The following is a 12,315-nucleotide window of genomic DNA, read 5'->3' on the forward strand; positions in this document are numbered from 1 at the left end:
TTATTTGAAAAGTAGAGTTATAGAAGCAGAGAGAGAGAAAGGTCTTCTGTCTGCTGGCTCACTCCCCAGGTGGCCACAACGGCCTGAGCTGAGCCAATCCGGAGCCAGGAGCTTCTTCCGGGTCTCCCACACAGGTGCAGGGGCCCAAGGATTTGGGCCATCTACTGATTTCCCAGGCCATAGCAGAGAGCTGGATCAGAAGTGAAGCAGCCGGGACTCGAACTGGTGCCCATATGGGATGCTGGCTCTGCATGCAGCAGCTTTATCCGCTATGCCACAGTGCTGGCCCTTTGGATGAATCCTTTTCACTGGGTCCATCATTCATAATTCTGTATTATAGTGCGTAGTGACAGATGTAGTATTGTCCATTACCTTGAGATCTTGGGCTAGGAAAGGAACTGAAATTGTAACATTTAGATGAGAGCAATGACTATATGGAATTTAGAGTTGTCACAGACAAGGAAAGGCGAAAATATATGTAGAAAAGATAATATAATGACTAGCTGGGGACCAGATCGATGAGCTGTGCTGGGAGCTGGCCAGGTGCTCAGCCATCACCCCATTTTCTCTTCCTGGCACCCAGTTCCCCCATACTTGATTTGGTGCTCATTGGAGGACTGCAAGTTCAGGTAATGGGTCGACTGAATCTTAATGAGGCTGGTACGTGGTGACTCTGAGTCACCAAACGTTAGACCGTGCCATCTCATGGTCAAGCATTTGTACCTGGACGTGGCTGCCCTGCAGGCCAGCAGGGAGCCGGGGGGGGCATAAACTCTCCTTTCAAACATGCTTATCTCCACGTCTGTCATGTTACTGTATCTGATGAAAACAACTCCCTATATATTCTGAAATACCCCACATACCAGGCCCAGAGCTTCCTTGGTGTCTCTGTGCCCACCTGTCTATCGTCACGTGAGCTATTGGGTGGCCTTTGGGGAGAGGTGGCCATTGGTTTTCCATGGCGGCTGCTGGATGAGGCTGAGAGACTGCTGTATGGCGGTGTGATGCCGGACCTCACACAGCCCTGCTGGGAAAGACCTCCACAGCTACGCCAGGGACCTTGGCCCGTCCCTACCGCCTCCTGTCCCCCAGAGTCAGCTCTGGCCTTCTCCCAGCTGAAGCGTGGCAGCGTCTTCCTTCCCCACGTTGCGGACACGTGTGCTGTGGGCACCAGGGCTGCATTATGGGCACTACTCTGGACAGTGCCCGCCCTGAGCATCCCCAACAGCTGCCCGCTGAGGCCTGCGGGGAAGTGCCTGGAAGCCAGGGGTCCAGGGGGCAGCCCAGTGGCTCCCAGTCTGGATGCTTGTCCAGTTCCACGTGGGTCTGTGACTCGGGCTCTGTGCCTTTTATTTGTCTGATTGCATTTGTTTGTTTGTTTTGGCTGATGTGCCTGGAGTCTGGCCATGCCAGGAATTGCAGGCACTGACATCATCAGCTCTCACCTGGATTACTGGATTTGCTCCTGTGAGACGCTCCTCCTAGTCGCTGTGCTGTGCTTCGCTCTGCTGTTTCTTGTGGGGAGCAACTGGGACTAGACTAGGCTACTGGAATTAAGACTTATTCTATGCATCTGCTCTCCCACAATATGGCGCTTGGAGAGGAGTAAACAACTTTTACACAGCTGCCTCCAGTTCGACCAATAACCTGCAGGAGCTGATCCTGCTCCTGATTGGAGGAGAGCAGCGTACTCGGCATGTGGGTAGCAGAGTTGGGATTGGTGGAAAAGGACTATAAAGGAGGAGAGAGACAACATGCACCAGGAACATCCGGATAACATCTGAGCAGCCCCCAAAAGAGCCGGCCAGCAGTGTGCCGCTCCCCCGCGGAAGTGGGGAAAGTGGCTAGGGGGAGCCGCCCTTCCACAGAGGTGGAAGGGTCGGCAGCCAACCCGGGAAGAACCAGCAGCAAACCCAGGAAGGGCCGAGCAGACAAAAGAACAGCGCAGGGTCCTGTGTCGTTCCTCCGTGAAGAGGGGGAGCGACAGTTTCTTCCCAGGCGTCTGTGGTCTGAGCACGTGCGGGCCCCTCGCCTGCCTGTTTGCACTTAGTGTTTTCACTTTCCACTGTGCTCGCCTCTGTGGGCCGTGGTTTACATGGGAGCCTTCTGTGCCGGGCCCGGGCTGCCCTGTGGGCTGGAGGAGCAGCAGAAGGGCAGGGCTCCCACACTGTAAATTAGAGACGAATGATGACCCGTCCGATGCTCCGTCACCAGCTAGAAACCAGGCCAACTCCACCCTCCACCTAGGGCTGCACGTTGGCAGGCCTGGGGAGCCTAAGTTTTGGATCCTGTGGTCTGTGAGCAAGTGGTTCTGTGTTGTGGGAATGTGTTTCCCGGTTTTCATTCCGAGCCCTTTTCCCCATGGGAAACAGGAATTCCAAGCAGAGGCATCAGTAGTGTACATGAGAGCAGAGGACTTACTTAAACTGAGGGGGTGAGAACACACTCAGGTAACCCCACAGGGAGAAAGGCTCGCGTGACAGTCACAGAGCTGCACCAGCCAGAGTGTGGGAGAAGGCAAGGGGGGAGGTGCTCCCCAGCCCAGCGGGCGCCTGGATGGGGCAGGGGGCGGTGCCCTGACTGAATGCACCAGTGAGCGGGAGTCTGGGCGTGGCTCAGTGTCCTGGGGTTTTCTGGGTGCTCCCATGGGCCTCCACATGGAGTTCAGCTCACAGAGGTACGCAGGGCATCTCCTCCTTCCTGGCGGAGACACAGGTGCCTCACAGGAAAGTGGCTGCGGGGCTGACTGCAGGCCTAGAGACAAGAGTTGTGGGGAATCTTCCAGTTCATTTTCCCCTAACTCCCTGCCTGGGCCCCATGGCACTCTGGGCAGTGTATGTACCCACAGATCATGAAACCTCCTTGCATTCACTGTTAAAATAAAAACTTATGTGAGCCAGTGGTATTAAAAAAGTATTTTTACATAAAAATTGTCAACATACTCAGGAGCCCCCTTGTTGAATCAGAGAGTCCGCGTAGCTTGTGTTTAAGCAGATATTACCAACGGCTCAACGGAGTATCTCGGGCTTACTTCCCACAGCATATCTGAGATCCTTGCCATTACGTCTTCAGTAGCACTAATATAAAATAACAATGACAGCAACGGATTCTGTCTACTCAGCATTCTGTTCCAGGCCCAGCGCTAAGCACGTTTTAGTTACCTCCTGACACAGGGGGACTTGGCAGGAAGATGAGATAGGAATAGATGAGCTGCAGGCTTTTTTTTTTTTAATATTTTATTTGAAAGAGTCACAGAAAGAGGTAGAGAGAGAGAGAGGTCTTCCATCCACTGGTTCACTCCCCAGATGACCGTCATGGCCAGAGCTGCGCCGATCTGAAGCCAGAAGCCAGGAGCTTCTCTGGGTCTCCCATGTGAGTGCAGGGGTCCAAGGACTTGGGCCATCTTCTACTGCTTTCCCAGGCCATAGCAGAGAGCTGGATCGGAAGAGGAGTAGCCGGGACTAGAACCGGCACCCATATGGGATGCCGGCGCTTCAGGCCAACGCATTAACCGACTGTGCCACAGCGCAGGCCCCAGGTTTTTCTGCACAGCCCTAGACTGTAAGCCCAGCCCCACCTGTCACTCCAGTTCACGCACTTTCCCATGACACACCTGTGTTTCACTCGGGACCAGGAAGAAGGAGATGCCACGATGTATACAAGCAGGTGCCATGAGTCTCCCAGAAAACCCCCATGCACACTAAACTCCACCCAACGCCACCCATTACAGGACCACCCCCACCCCCGCCCCATAAAGGAGCATTTCTCCTCCTGCACTCACTGCCCTCACCATGAATGCATTCTCTCTCTCTCTCTCTCTCTCTCTCTCTCTCTCTCATTCTGGAACTATGTTTATGGCGCTGTTTTGAATTCTTATCTCTGAAGAGACAAGAACTTGTTATATAAAAACCGGGAAACACCTCCCTAGAACACTTGAACGAAGAAGCCAGTGTTATCTCATTTACTCACGGTTCTCAAAGGTGGTCCAGCATCAAACACAGAGCTGGGCCCTGATTCGAGGTGGGGTCTGAGAACTTGCATCAAATTCCCAGGTAATGTTGATGTGTCTGAAGGCTACTGCATGTGGGACCATCTAGAGTTAAAGGACTACCTTCATTTTTCTTATAAATCTCCATCTCAAGCCTCGGAGTTAGAAAGTGCTGGTGCAAGTCTACACAGAAAGGAACAGCAAGGCACCGCTTACCTGTTAAAGGTCTGTCTTTGAGGGTGGGTCATTGCCACAAGTAGCCACGGAAATCTGTGAGCGTCTCCTTTAAGAGGAAGCGAAGCCAAGCCCTGTTAGAGACCTTAGAAGCTATTTAGAGACCAGGAAGTCCGCTCCAAGTGCCACCGGGCTTGAGGCCAGAAACTACATTACCCAGAAGGCATTGCTTTGTGCGTCGCGGGCGCTGGCCAATGACGGACGACGGAGAAGGGCGTTTCCCGTAGCAGAGTGGGCGGGGCTTCTTGCGCTGCGCCTCAGAGCGTCACTCGTGCCCGGCTGATCCGTCCTTGGCAGCCCAACGCGGGCTGCACGCACAGCTGAGGTGGCGTCTCACACCTTCCGAGACTGAGCAGAGGAAAAGCGGCTTACGCGCTGGTGTGCGAGCCGTGCCCGCCCCCGAGGGCTGTCCGCTGGCACTTTGCACTCACAACGCCCGGGTTGATGCCTTGGCCCTTGTGCGCCCTTATTCGCCCCGCGGAGACAGAGGTCCGGTTCCTCCCGCGGCTGGGGCGAGGCGCTGGCAGAGACGGGCCAGCTTCAGTAACCGCCACGCCGGCCTGGCTCCGGCCACTGAGTCCCGTGGCGGCGCCGGCGCGGAGAGTGGAGGTGGCGCAGAGCCGCGCTCGGTGCTCTGCTCGCAGGGTCCCACCTGCCGTGACGTAGTGGTCCTGGGACCCTTCCCCTTTGCCTTTTAATGCCCTTGGATCTGGGGGTCCGCAGGGGAGCTGAGTCGTTTCCAATTCCGGATCCCGAACCCTGGTCGGGGGTTTTAAGAAGAGTTACCGTCTCTGGCTCTGTCCTTGAGCTGGTCGCTGCCCCCGGCTTCCGATCCCTGGGATCTACCATAGTGATATTAGGGCAGGCGGTCGGGGCGGCAGAGGGGAGGCCCGGCTTCTTCGCAGGTTCCAGCCTCATGCGAACGCGCGCCCTGCGAGGCGGCAGCCGAGGGCTCCGGTGCCTGCCACCCACGGGGGACTGAGGCTCCTGCCTGGCTGTCGTGGGCGTTGGGGAAGTGAACTAGGGTCTTTCTCTCTGCCCTTTAAGTACACCTGCGTCTCCCACGTGGGTAACAAGGACCCAGACACTTGGGCCATCCTCTGATGCTTCTCCCAAGCCATTAGCAGGGAGCTGGCTGGGAAGTGGAGCAGCCGGGATGTGAACCGGCGCCGTATGGGATGCCGGCGCTGCAGGGAGGGCGGGGTGCTTACAGCCTACCACAGCGCGGCTCCGGAAGTGCTGCTTTTCCACTAAGAGTAGAGCCGGCGCCCCGGCTCACTAGGCTAATCCTCCCTCCTGCGGCGCCGACACACCAGGTTCTAGTCCCGCCGGATTCTGTCCCGGTTGCCCCTCTTCCAGGCCAGCTCTCTGCTGTGGCCAGGAAGTGCAGTGGAGGATGGCCCAAGTGCTTGGGCCCTGCACCCCATGGGAGACCAGGAGAAGCACCTGGCTCCTGCCATCGGATCAGTGTGATGCGCTGGCCCCAGCGCGCCGGCCGCAGGGGCCATTGGAGGGTGAACCAACAGCAAAGGAAGACCTTTCTCTCTGTCTCTCTCTCTCTCACTGTCCACTCTGCCTGTAAAAAAATATAAATAAATAAATAAAAAATAAGAGTAGAAAGTCCTTTGAGTCCCCGGAAGACGGGATAGTGACTGCATTTACCTTCCCAGACGCCACCTGTTTATTACAGATGTCTTGGCTTGCAACTTAACAGTAGTGAGTCCATTTTCCTGTTTAACAGTTACTTGTATTTAAAAAGTGATTCCCCTATGATGCTCATTACTGATAGTGTCCTGGAATGTTGTGCCTCTGGGGATATAAACGGACCCTGAGTACCAGAATGTTCCAGAATGTTCCAGCACGTTTGCTGTCATCACAGCCCACCATCGCCTCCCTGCTAGAACAGACATCCTGGCTTTCACACCATCCTTGGGCACCCGAGTCGTGGAGAGCTTGCACAGCGATCCCTTAGGGAAGCCTTGACAGTGGCTAAAAGACAAAGGCTGGGCTGGTAGCTCGTGTTGAGATATTCCCCGGAGCCCACAGTCTCCCAGCTGCCAGTTGCGGGCATGGAGAGCTTGTTGGAGCCCTGCGGGGCGCCAGGCGGCTGGCACCTCCTCGTGGCTCTTGCATGGCCCTGGAAGCAGTTTCCAGAGTGGCTGAAATTGTCTTAACTGGGAAGGTCCCTGGAAAGGTTCCTTGCCCGTGTCACTGTGGATTCACGGTGATGATCCACCTGACACCCCAGGCCAGAGGGATCTGAGTTCAAATCCTGCCTCTTCTCGTTAAGCACGTGTCTCTGGCTGACTTGACTTTGAGTCTGCTGATTGGTGACGTTTTGGCTGCCCCGAGAGGGATGGTTCCTGGAGTCCCCAGCTGACTTTCACAGCCTTCTCCTCACTGCTGACTTCAGTGTTCTGTTTTACCATCCCATCTAGGTCTTCCCTCGTGTCCCCCAGCACTTTCTCTGCCAAACTTTCCTCCACATTTCTTTTTTTAAAAAGATTTATTTATTCACTTGAAAGGTGGAGTTAGACAGGCACAGGCAGAGAGAGAGGTCTTCCATCTTCTGGTTCACTCCCCAAATGGCTGCAGTGGCCGGAGGTGGGCTGATCCGAAGCCAGGAGCTTCTTCCGGATCTCCCACACAGGTGCAGGGGCCCAAGGACTTGGGACCTCTTTAAAGATTTATTTTATTTATTTGAAAGAGTTACAGAGAGAGAGAGAGAGAGAGGTCTTCCACCCACTGGTTCACTCCACAAATGGCTATAATAGCCAGAACTGGGCACATCCACAGCCAGGAGCTTCTTCTGGGCCCCCAGGTGGGTGGAGGGGCCCAAGGACTTGGGCCATCCTCCACTGCTGTCCCAGGCGCATTAGCAGGGAGCTGGATAGGAAGTGGAGCAGCCGCGATGCCAGCACTGCAGGCGACAGCTTTACCCACTACACTGCAGCGCTGGCCCCCTCCTCGTTTCTTATCATTGAAGCTTTTTCCACTCATCTGTCACTGTAGGATCATTTTTATTGTCTCACTGTGCTGTATGGAATGTGTTAACAGCAATTGCTTTATGGGAGGTTTTTTTCTTTATATTTTCCTTACCTTTCAGAGCCTTCAAATACTTTTCATAAGTCCAGCCAGTCAAACGTTTTCTCAGCAGTTATCAGTAATAGCCTGCTTGACAGTATCCGAAGCTGGCCAGCGCAGCCATGTCTCAGATAGTCTGGCTGTCAGTAGTCCGGTGCTTCCCTTGCTGGTGTCGCGAGCCACGCGAGCTTTGCTGTAAAGTCCTTCACGTTGTGTATACGAAAGCCTTTAAGCACACACTCTGATGAAGAGGTTGGATGGCAGGTACAGTGTTTGGGGCTTGAAAAGAACATTTAGGGTGGAGTGGGAATTTGCAAGTTCTCCATGGCAATGAGGCGATATCCAGAAGTAATAGGAACGTGAAGGCAGCGTTTTTGCCATGGAGATGGTATTCAGCTTGGATAAAGCGGTTGTGGGGCCAATCCTAGAATGTTTCTGATGTTACCATGCATATCTGTTCTACTCACCATGGACTGGCATACAGATCAGGGTTTTCCCTCTGTTTCCTGTGGATCTGGGGTCCTTTGCAAAGTCAGGTTCACACTGAATGTCATCTGGTATTCCCACACAGCAGCAAGGCTGGGTGACCTCTGCATGACTTAAAGTCAGGGATTGGGAGGCCGTGTGGGTTGAGTAGGTTCATTTGCCCAGGACCTCACAAAGCGGGCCAGGCTCCTCAACACTGAATCCTGTTTCCACCAAACCCTTTTCCAAAGTGCGTCTTTCTGATGTGCAGAATGTGCTTCGCCTGCAGCGTTGACATCCTTTGTCCTGTGTTACCACTTGACATGTAGAACCAGTGGGTCAAGCTGAGGTTCCCACTTTCCTGATCTGAATATCGTAACTCTAAGTGCCTTTGACTTTCACCCTCAGAGATGCTGTCTTGCATGCTTTGTGAAACTGGTCATCATCATACGAATTCACAAGTTGGCCTCTTCCATGTTTCCCGCAGCCTCACGTAGATGTTGCTTTTCGCACTTTCTGAACCAGCCTCATTCTAAACGGGCGATTCTGCTGCGCCTGTCTGGTGGCCCTGTAGGGTTGATTGACAAGCATTGAACTTAGCGCCAACAGTGGCATAACCCGTAAATGAAGGAAGCTTCTCTGACACATGCATTCTCTTCACTGGGCACTTCCTGCACGTAGGAACATTAGACGCCACCTCGGCACTATACTTGGTGGCAATTTTTAATAGCAAAATCACACACACACACACACACACACACAGAGAGAGAGAGAGAGAGAGAGAGAGAGAGAGAGAATGCACCAAACAGACTGAAAAAGATGCTTCAAAGTGTGAGCTTTGAAATAATACAGCACCATTGTGTGCCTCAGCCAGTAATATGAACGGTGGACAAGTCAACACTTCTGCCGCTCTGCACATGACCGCCAGAGTTCTTTGAGTATCAATTTGAGGGGTACAAATACATTTTAGTGAATAGATGAATTCACAAATCGAGAAGTCACAAAAAATGTGCGTAGTCAGTATGTTCCATTTTCTGTTCATTGGAAAAGCATCGGATCTTGAAGGTCTCACTCTCCTTCGTGTGGCTATACCTTTAGTCCAGTTTGCCAGCTGACAGCCTGCTTCCTGGGGATGGGCTGGGATTTCAGGCCATTTACTGATGACAAGATTGGGTGGGTGTCCTTGCCCATGTCACCCCTCCCTAGATCTCTGTGTTCTCTTAAGAGTAGGAAGGTAGCTGCTGAACTTGAAAAAGCATGGGAACGTGAGCCGGTAGTAAACCAGGTGACGCGCAGACACGGAGGCAGGCAGGAACCCGGGACAGAGAAGCTGGCAAGAGCTTGCTTGTTGGAGGAAGCAGCTCAAGGTGAAAGTGGCTTCACAGACTGAGCGGCAATTCACAGAGTAGCTTTGTAATCTGGGCGGAGTAGCAGGGCCAGATCAACAGCACCGTGAAAATCTGGGTTCGCCTCTGACTGCCCTGTTGCCCTGGATTGCTCTGGATAATTTTAGCAAGTACCTAAGTATTCTCTCCTGTTTCCTAAAAATTCTGTAGTTGTTCTACTTTCGGGGTAGAAATTTCTCAACCTAAGCTTAGGTCATTAATTCCAGGCCTTTTTCTTTTCCTACGCAGGCTTTTAGCACTACAAATTTCTCTCTAAATGCTTACTTAGTAACATAATTTTTTTTTTCTTGAAAGGCAGAGTTAGTGAGAGAGAGAGAGACAGAGAGAAAGGTCTTCCTACTGTTGGTTCACCCCCCAAATGGCTGCTACGGCGGGCATGCTGCGCCGATCCGAAGCCAGGAGCCAGGTGCTTCTCCTGGTCTCCCATGCGGGTGCAGGGCCCAAGCACTTGGGCCATCCTCCACTGCCTTCCTGGGCCACAGCAGAGAGCTGGCCTGGAAGAGGGGCAACTGGGACAGCATCCGGCACCCCCAACTGGGACTAGAACCCGGGGTGCCGGCGCCGCAGGCAGAGGATTAGCTTAGTGAGCTGTAGCGCTGGCCACATAAATTTTTTAAAAATATTTATTTACTTCTTTGAAAGTCAGAGTTACAGAGAGAGGAGAGGCAGAGAGAGAGAGAGGTCTTCCATCTGCTGGTTCACTCCCCAGTTGGCCGCAATGGCCGGGGCTGCACCAATCCGAAGCCAGGAGCCAGGAGCTTGCTCCAGGTCTCCCACATGGCTGCAGGGGCTTAACCAGGACTCAGCAGAGAGCTGGATCAGAAGAGGAGCAGCTGGGTCTCGAACCGGCACCCATATGGGATGCTGGCACTTCAGGCCAGGTCATTAGCCCGCTGAGCCACAGTGCCGGCCCCGGTAACATAAATTTTGACATGGCATTTTAATTTCAATCAGTACTAATAATTTTGAAATTCCCTTTCAGTGTCTACTTTGGTCTGTGGAATTTATCTAACGTTGACTGTGGTCCGGGCCCATACTTTGTATAGCTTGAAACTCTTTACTGAGATTTGCTCTATGACCCAGAACATGTATATTTTGGTGATTAGTCCAAGTGCATGGAACATCACGCAGGCTGTGCTCTCTGAGCGGAGCGTCTCTGAGTGCCGAGTGGGTGTAGGCGGTCGAGAGCGCTGTCTCTGCACCTTCCCTGTCCCTGTTTATCAACCACACAGAGAGTGGGCTTTAAAGATCCCTCTGCTGTGAGTGTAGGTCTATCTATTCCTCCTAGCTTACCTGTCATCTTTTCTTTATATTTAAGTGTTTTTATTAGGTGTATAAATATTTAGGTGATCTTCTTTGCTCTGAAGTTAGTTTTATGTGGCATTACGGTTACCATGGTGTGTCTCTGTGCTTTGACTGTTTGTATCTTTATATTTAAAGTGGTTTCCTTGTAGGCACGTTATTTCTTACTTTTTACCTGCTCTGAAAAAGCTATCTTTTATTTAGAGCATTTACAACCTTTACATTCAGTTTGCCCATAGTTTTGGGCTTTTCACTTTGCCATTTTGCTATTGGTTTTCTCTTTATCCTGCTCTATATTAACGTTTTCTCCTTTTTCTGGCTTTGGGTTGCATATTTCTTATGATCCCTTTGTTGTTGAAACTATTTAAATTGTTTGTTCACAGGATGGCCAGTCAGGCACCACACAAGAGGTCTGAAGAACATGTGTTACACTCCCAAGTCCTAGAGAGACAGCCATTTTCCGACACCAGGAGGCTGCACAGAGGGGGAAGGGACAGCACCAGGGTAAGCACCCAGGGAACAGGCCCAGAGAGCCGAGAGAACAAGGACCCACGGCGAGGGCCCTTACTGGGTGTCAGGATGAAGTACACAGGTGAAAGGCGCAGGCAGCCTGCGTCAGGGCCATGCTCGCCACACTGGTGCATCGGCTCACCTGGCTGGGGACACGGATGCGACAGGAAAATCAGTGTAATAGAGTGATGCTGTGGTATCTCGTCATTAACAGTCCTCATGTTGGGTGGGCAGTGCTTCCCTCCTAGACTGTGGGACAGCTTGATGCAGCCACTGAAGGTAAACTTTGATGAAGACACCTAGGAAGAAGCTTTGGTGAAGTTTTATCATTTGGTTCATATCAGGCACTCCACTTTGTGGGAAAAAACCAAAAGCACAGGTCAGTTACCTCTGGACTTAAGGAAACCTGCCGGAATATTCAGCTGTGTTATTAAATGCCTTCACTGCTTTGCCTGTTTCTCATAGCTTGGTCTCCTTCTCTGGTTACTAAATAGTTAAGAGCAGCTTATTGCACAAGGTGCAATGTTTCATTCACCCTTTGAGTACAATCAGAGGGGGCCACCAGACATGCTGGTTGGTAGACAGGGTTTGATTTTGTTTGACCAAGGCTGCTGTACTGGGGCTAACAGTGGTGGGTCCTGTGGCTGTGACCTCTAAAAGGACTGTTGCCCATCTTGCCACGGGTTGATGGAAATAGGAAGGTACCCATCAGATGAGAAAATGACAGTCCCTGGTGTAACTGCCATACCCTGGGGTGTGGTTTCATTAGGGAAAATAGGAGCGGGTAGAGAGGAAGAATGTACAAGGTGAAGGAGCACAGTGCACCTGTGTGGACGTGAGGTAAGGAAGGTGCATGCCCCACTCAGGGACTGGCCAGCAGGGGGGCTCCTGGGCACATGTGGCAGGTTGGGGTGTTAGCGTGGCTTGATTAGAACATGCAGCCATCCCTGGTTAGTGGTTATGAAAACAAGGGGCCGGCGCTGTGGTGCAGCGGGCTAACGCCCTGGCCTGAAGTGCCGGCATCCCATATGGGCGCTGGTTCTAGTGCCGGCTGCTCCTCTTCCGATCCAGCTCTCTGCTATGGCCTGGGAAAGCAGTAGAAGATGGCCCAAGTGCTTGGACACCTGCATCTATGTGGGAGACCAGGAAGAAGCTCCTGGCTCCTGGCTTTGGATCAGCGCAGCTCCGGCCATTGCAACCAACTGGGGAGTGAACCAGCAGATGGAAGACCTCTCTCTCTCTCTCTCTCTGCCTCTCCTCTCTCTGTGTAACTCTGACTTTCAAATAAATAAATCTTTAACAAAAGAATGAAAACAAGTGATATAC

The 12,315-nt window shown here is 52.5% G+C and overlaps 1 protein-coding gene and 2 long non-coding RNA genes across 3 annotated transcripts in view; all 3 read right to left on the reverse strand.

Moving 5' to 3' along the window:
* LOC149120855 (protein Aster-A-like) overlaps window positions 1-12,315 on the reverse strand; it is a 426,501-nt gene that overhangs the window by 86,657 nt on the left and 327,529 nt on the right. The window lies entirely within an intron of this gene.
* Window positions 3,249-5,411, reverse strand: LOC149120859 (uncharacterized). The gene is made up of 3 exons (XR_016224558.1): window positions 4,654-5,411; window positions 4,205-4,570; window positions 3,249-3,435 (listed from the first exon to the last, which is right to left on the reverse strand). It is a non-coding gene; the product is annotated as an uncharacterized LOC149120859 (long non-coding RNA).
* LOC149120860 (uncharacterized) lies at window positions 7,224-11,288 on the reverse strand. Its single transcript, XR_016224939.1, has 2 exons — window positions 11,132-11,288; window positions 7,224-8,339 (listed from the first exon to the last, which is right to left on the reverse strand). It is a non-coding gene; the product is annotated as an uncharacterized LOC149120860 (long non-coding RNA).

Source organism: Oryctolagus cuniculus, chromosome 18 (assembly GCF_051225735.1).
Source record: "Oryctolagus cuniculus isolate XC-2025 breed Fujian yellow rabbit chromosome 18, ASM5122573v1, whole genome shotgun sequence".
In the NCBI taxonomy this organism is placed as follows: domain Eukaryota; kingdom Metazoa; phylum Chordata; class Mammalia; order Lagomorpha; family Leporidae; genus Oryctolagus; species Oryctolagus cuniculus.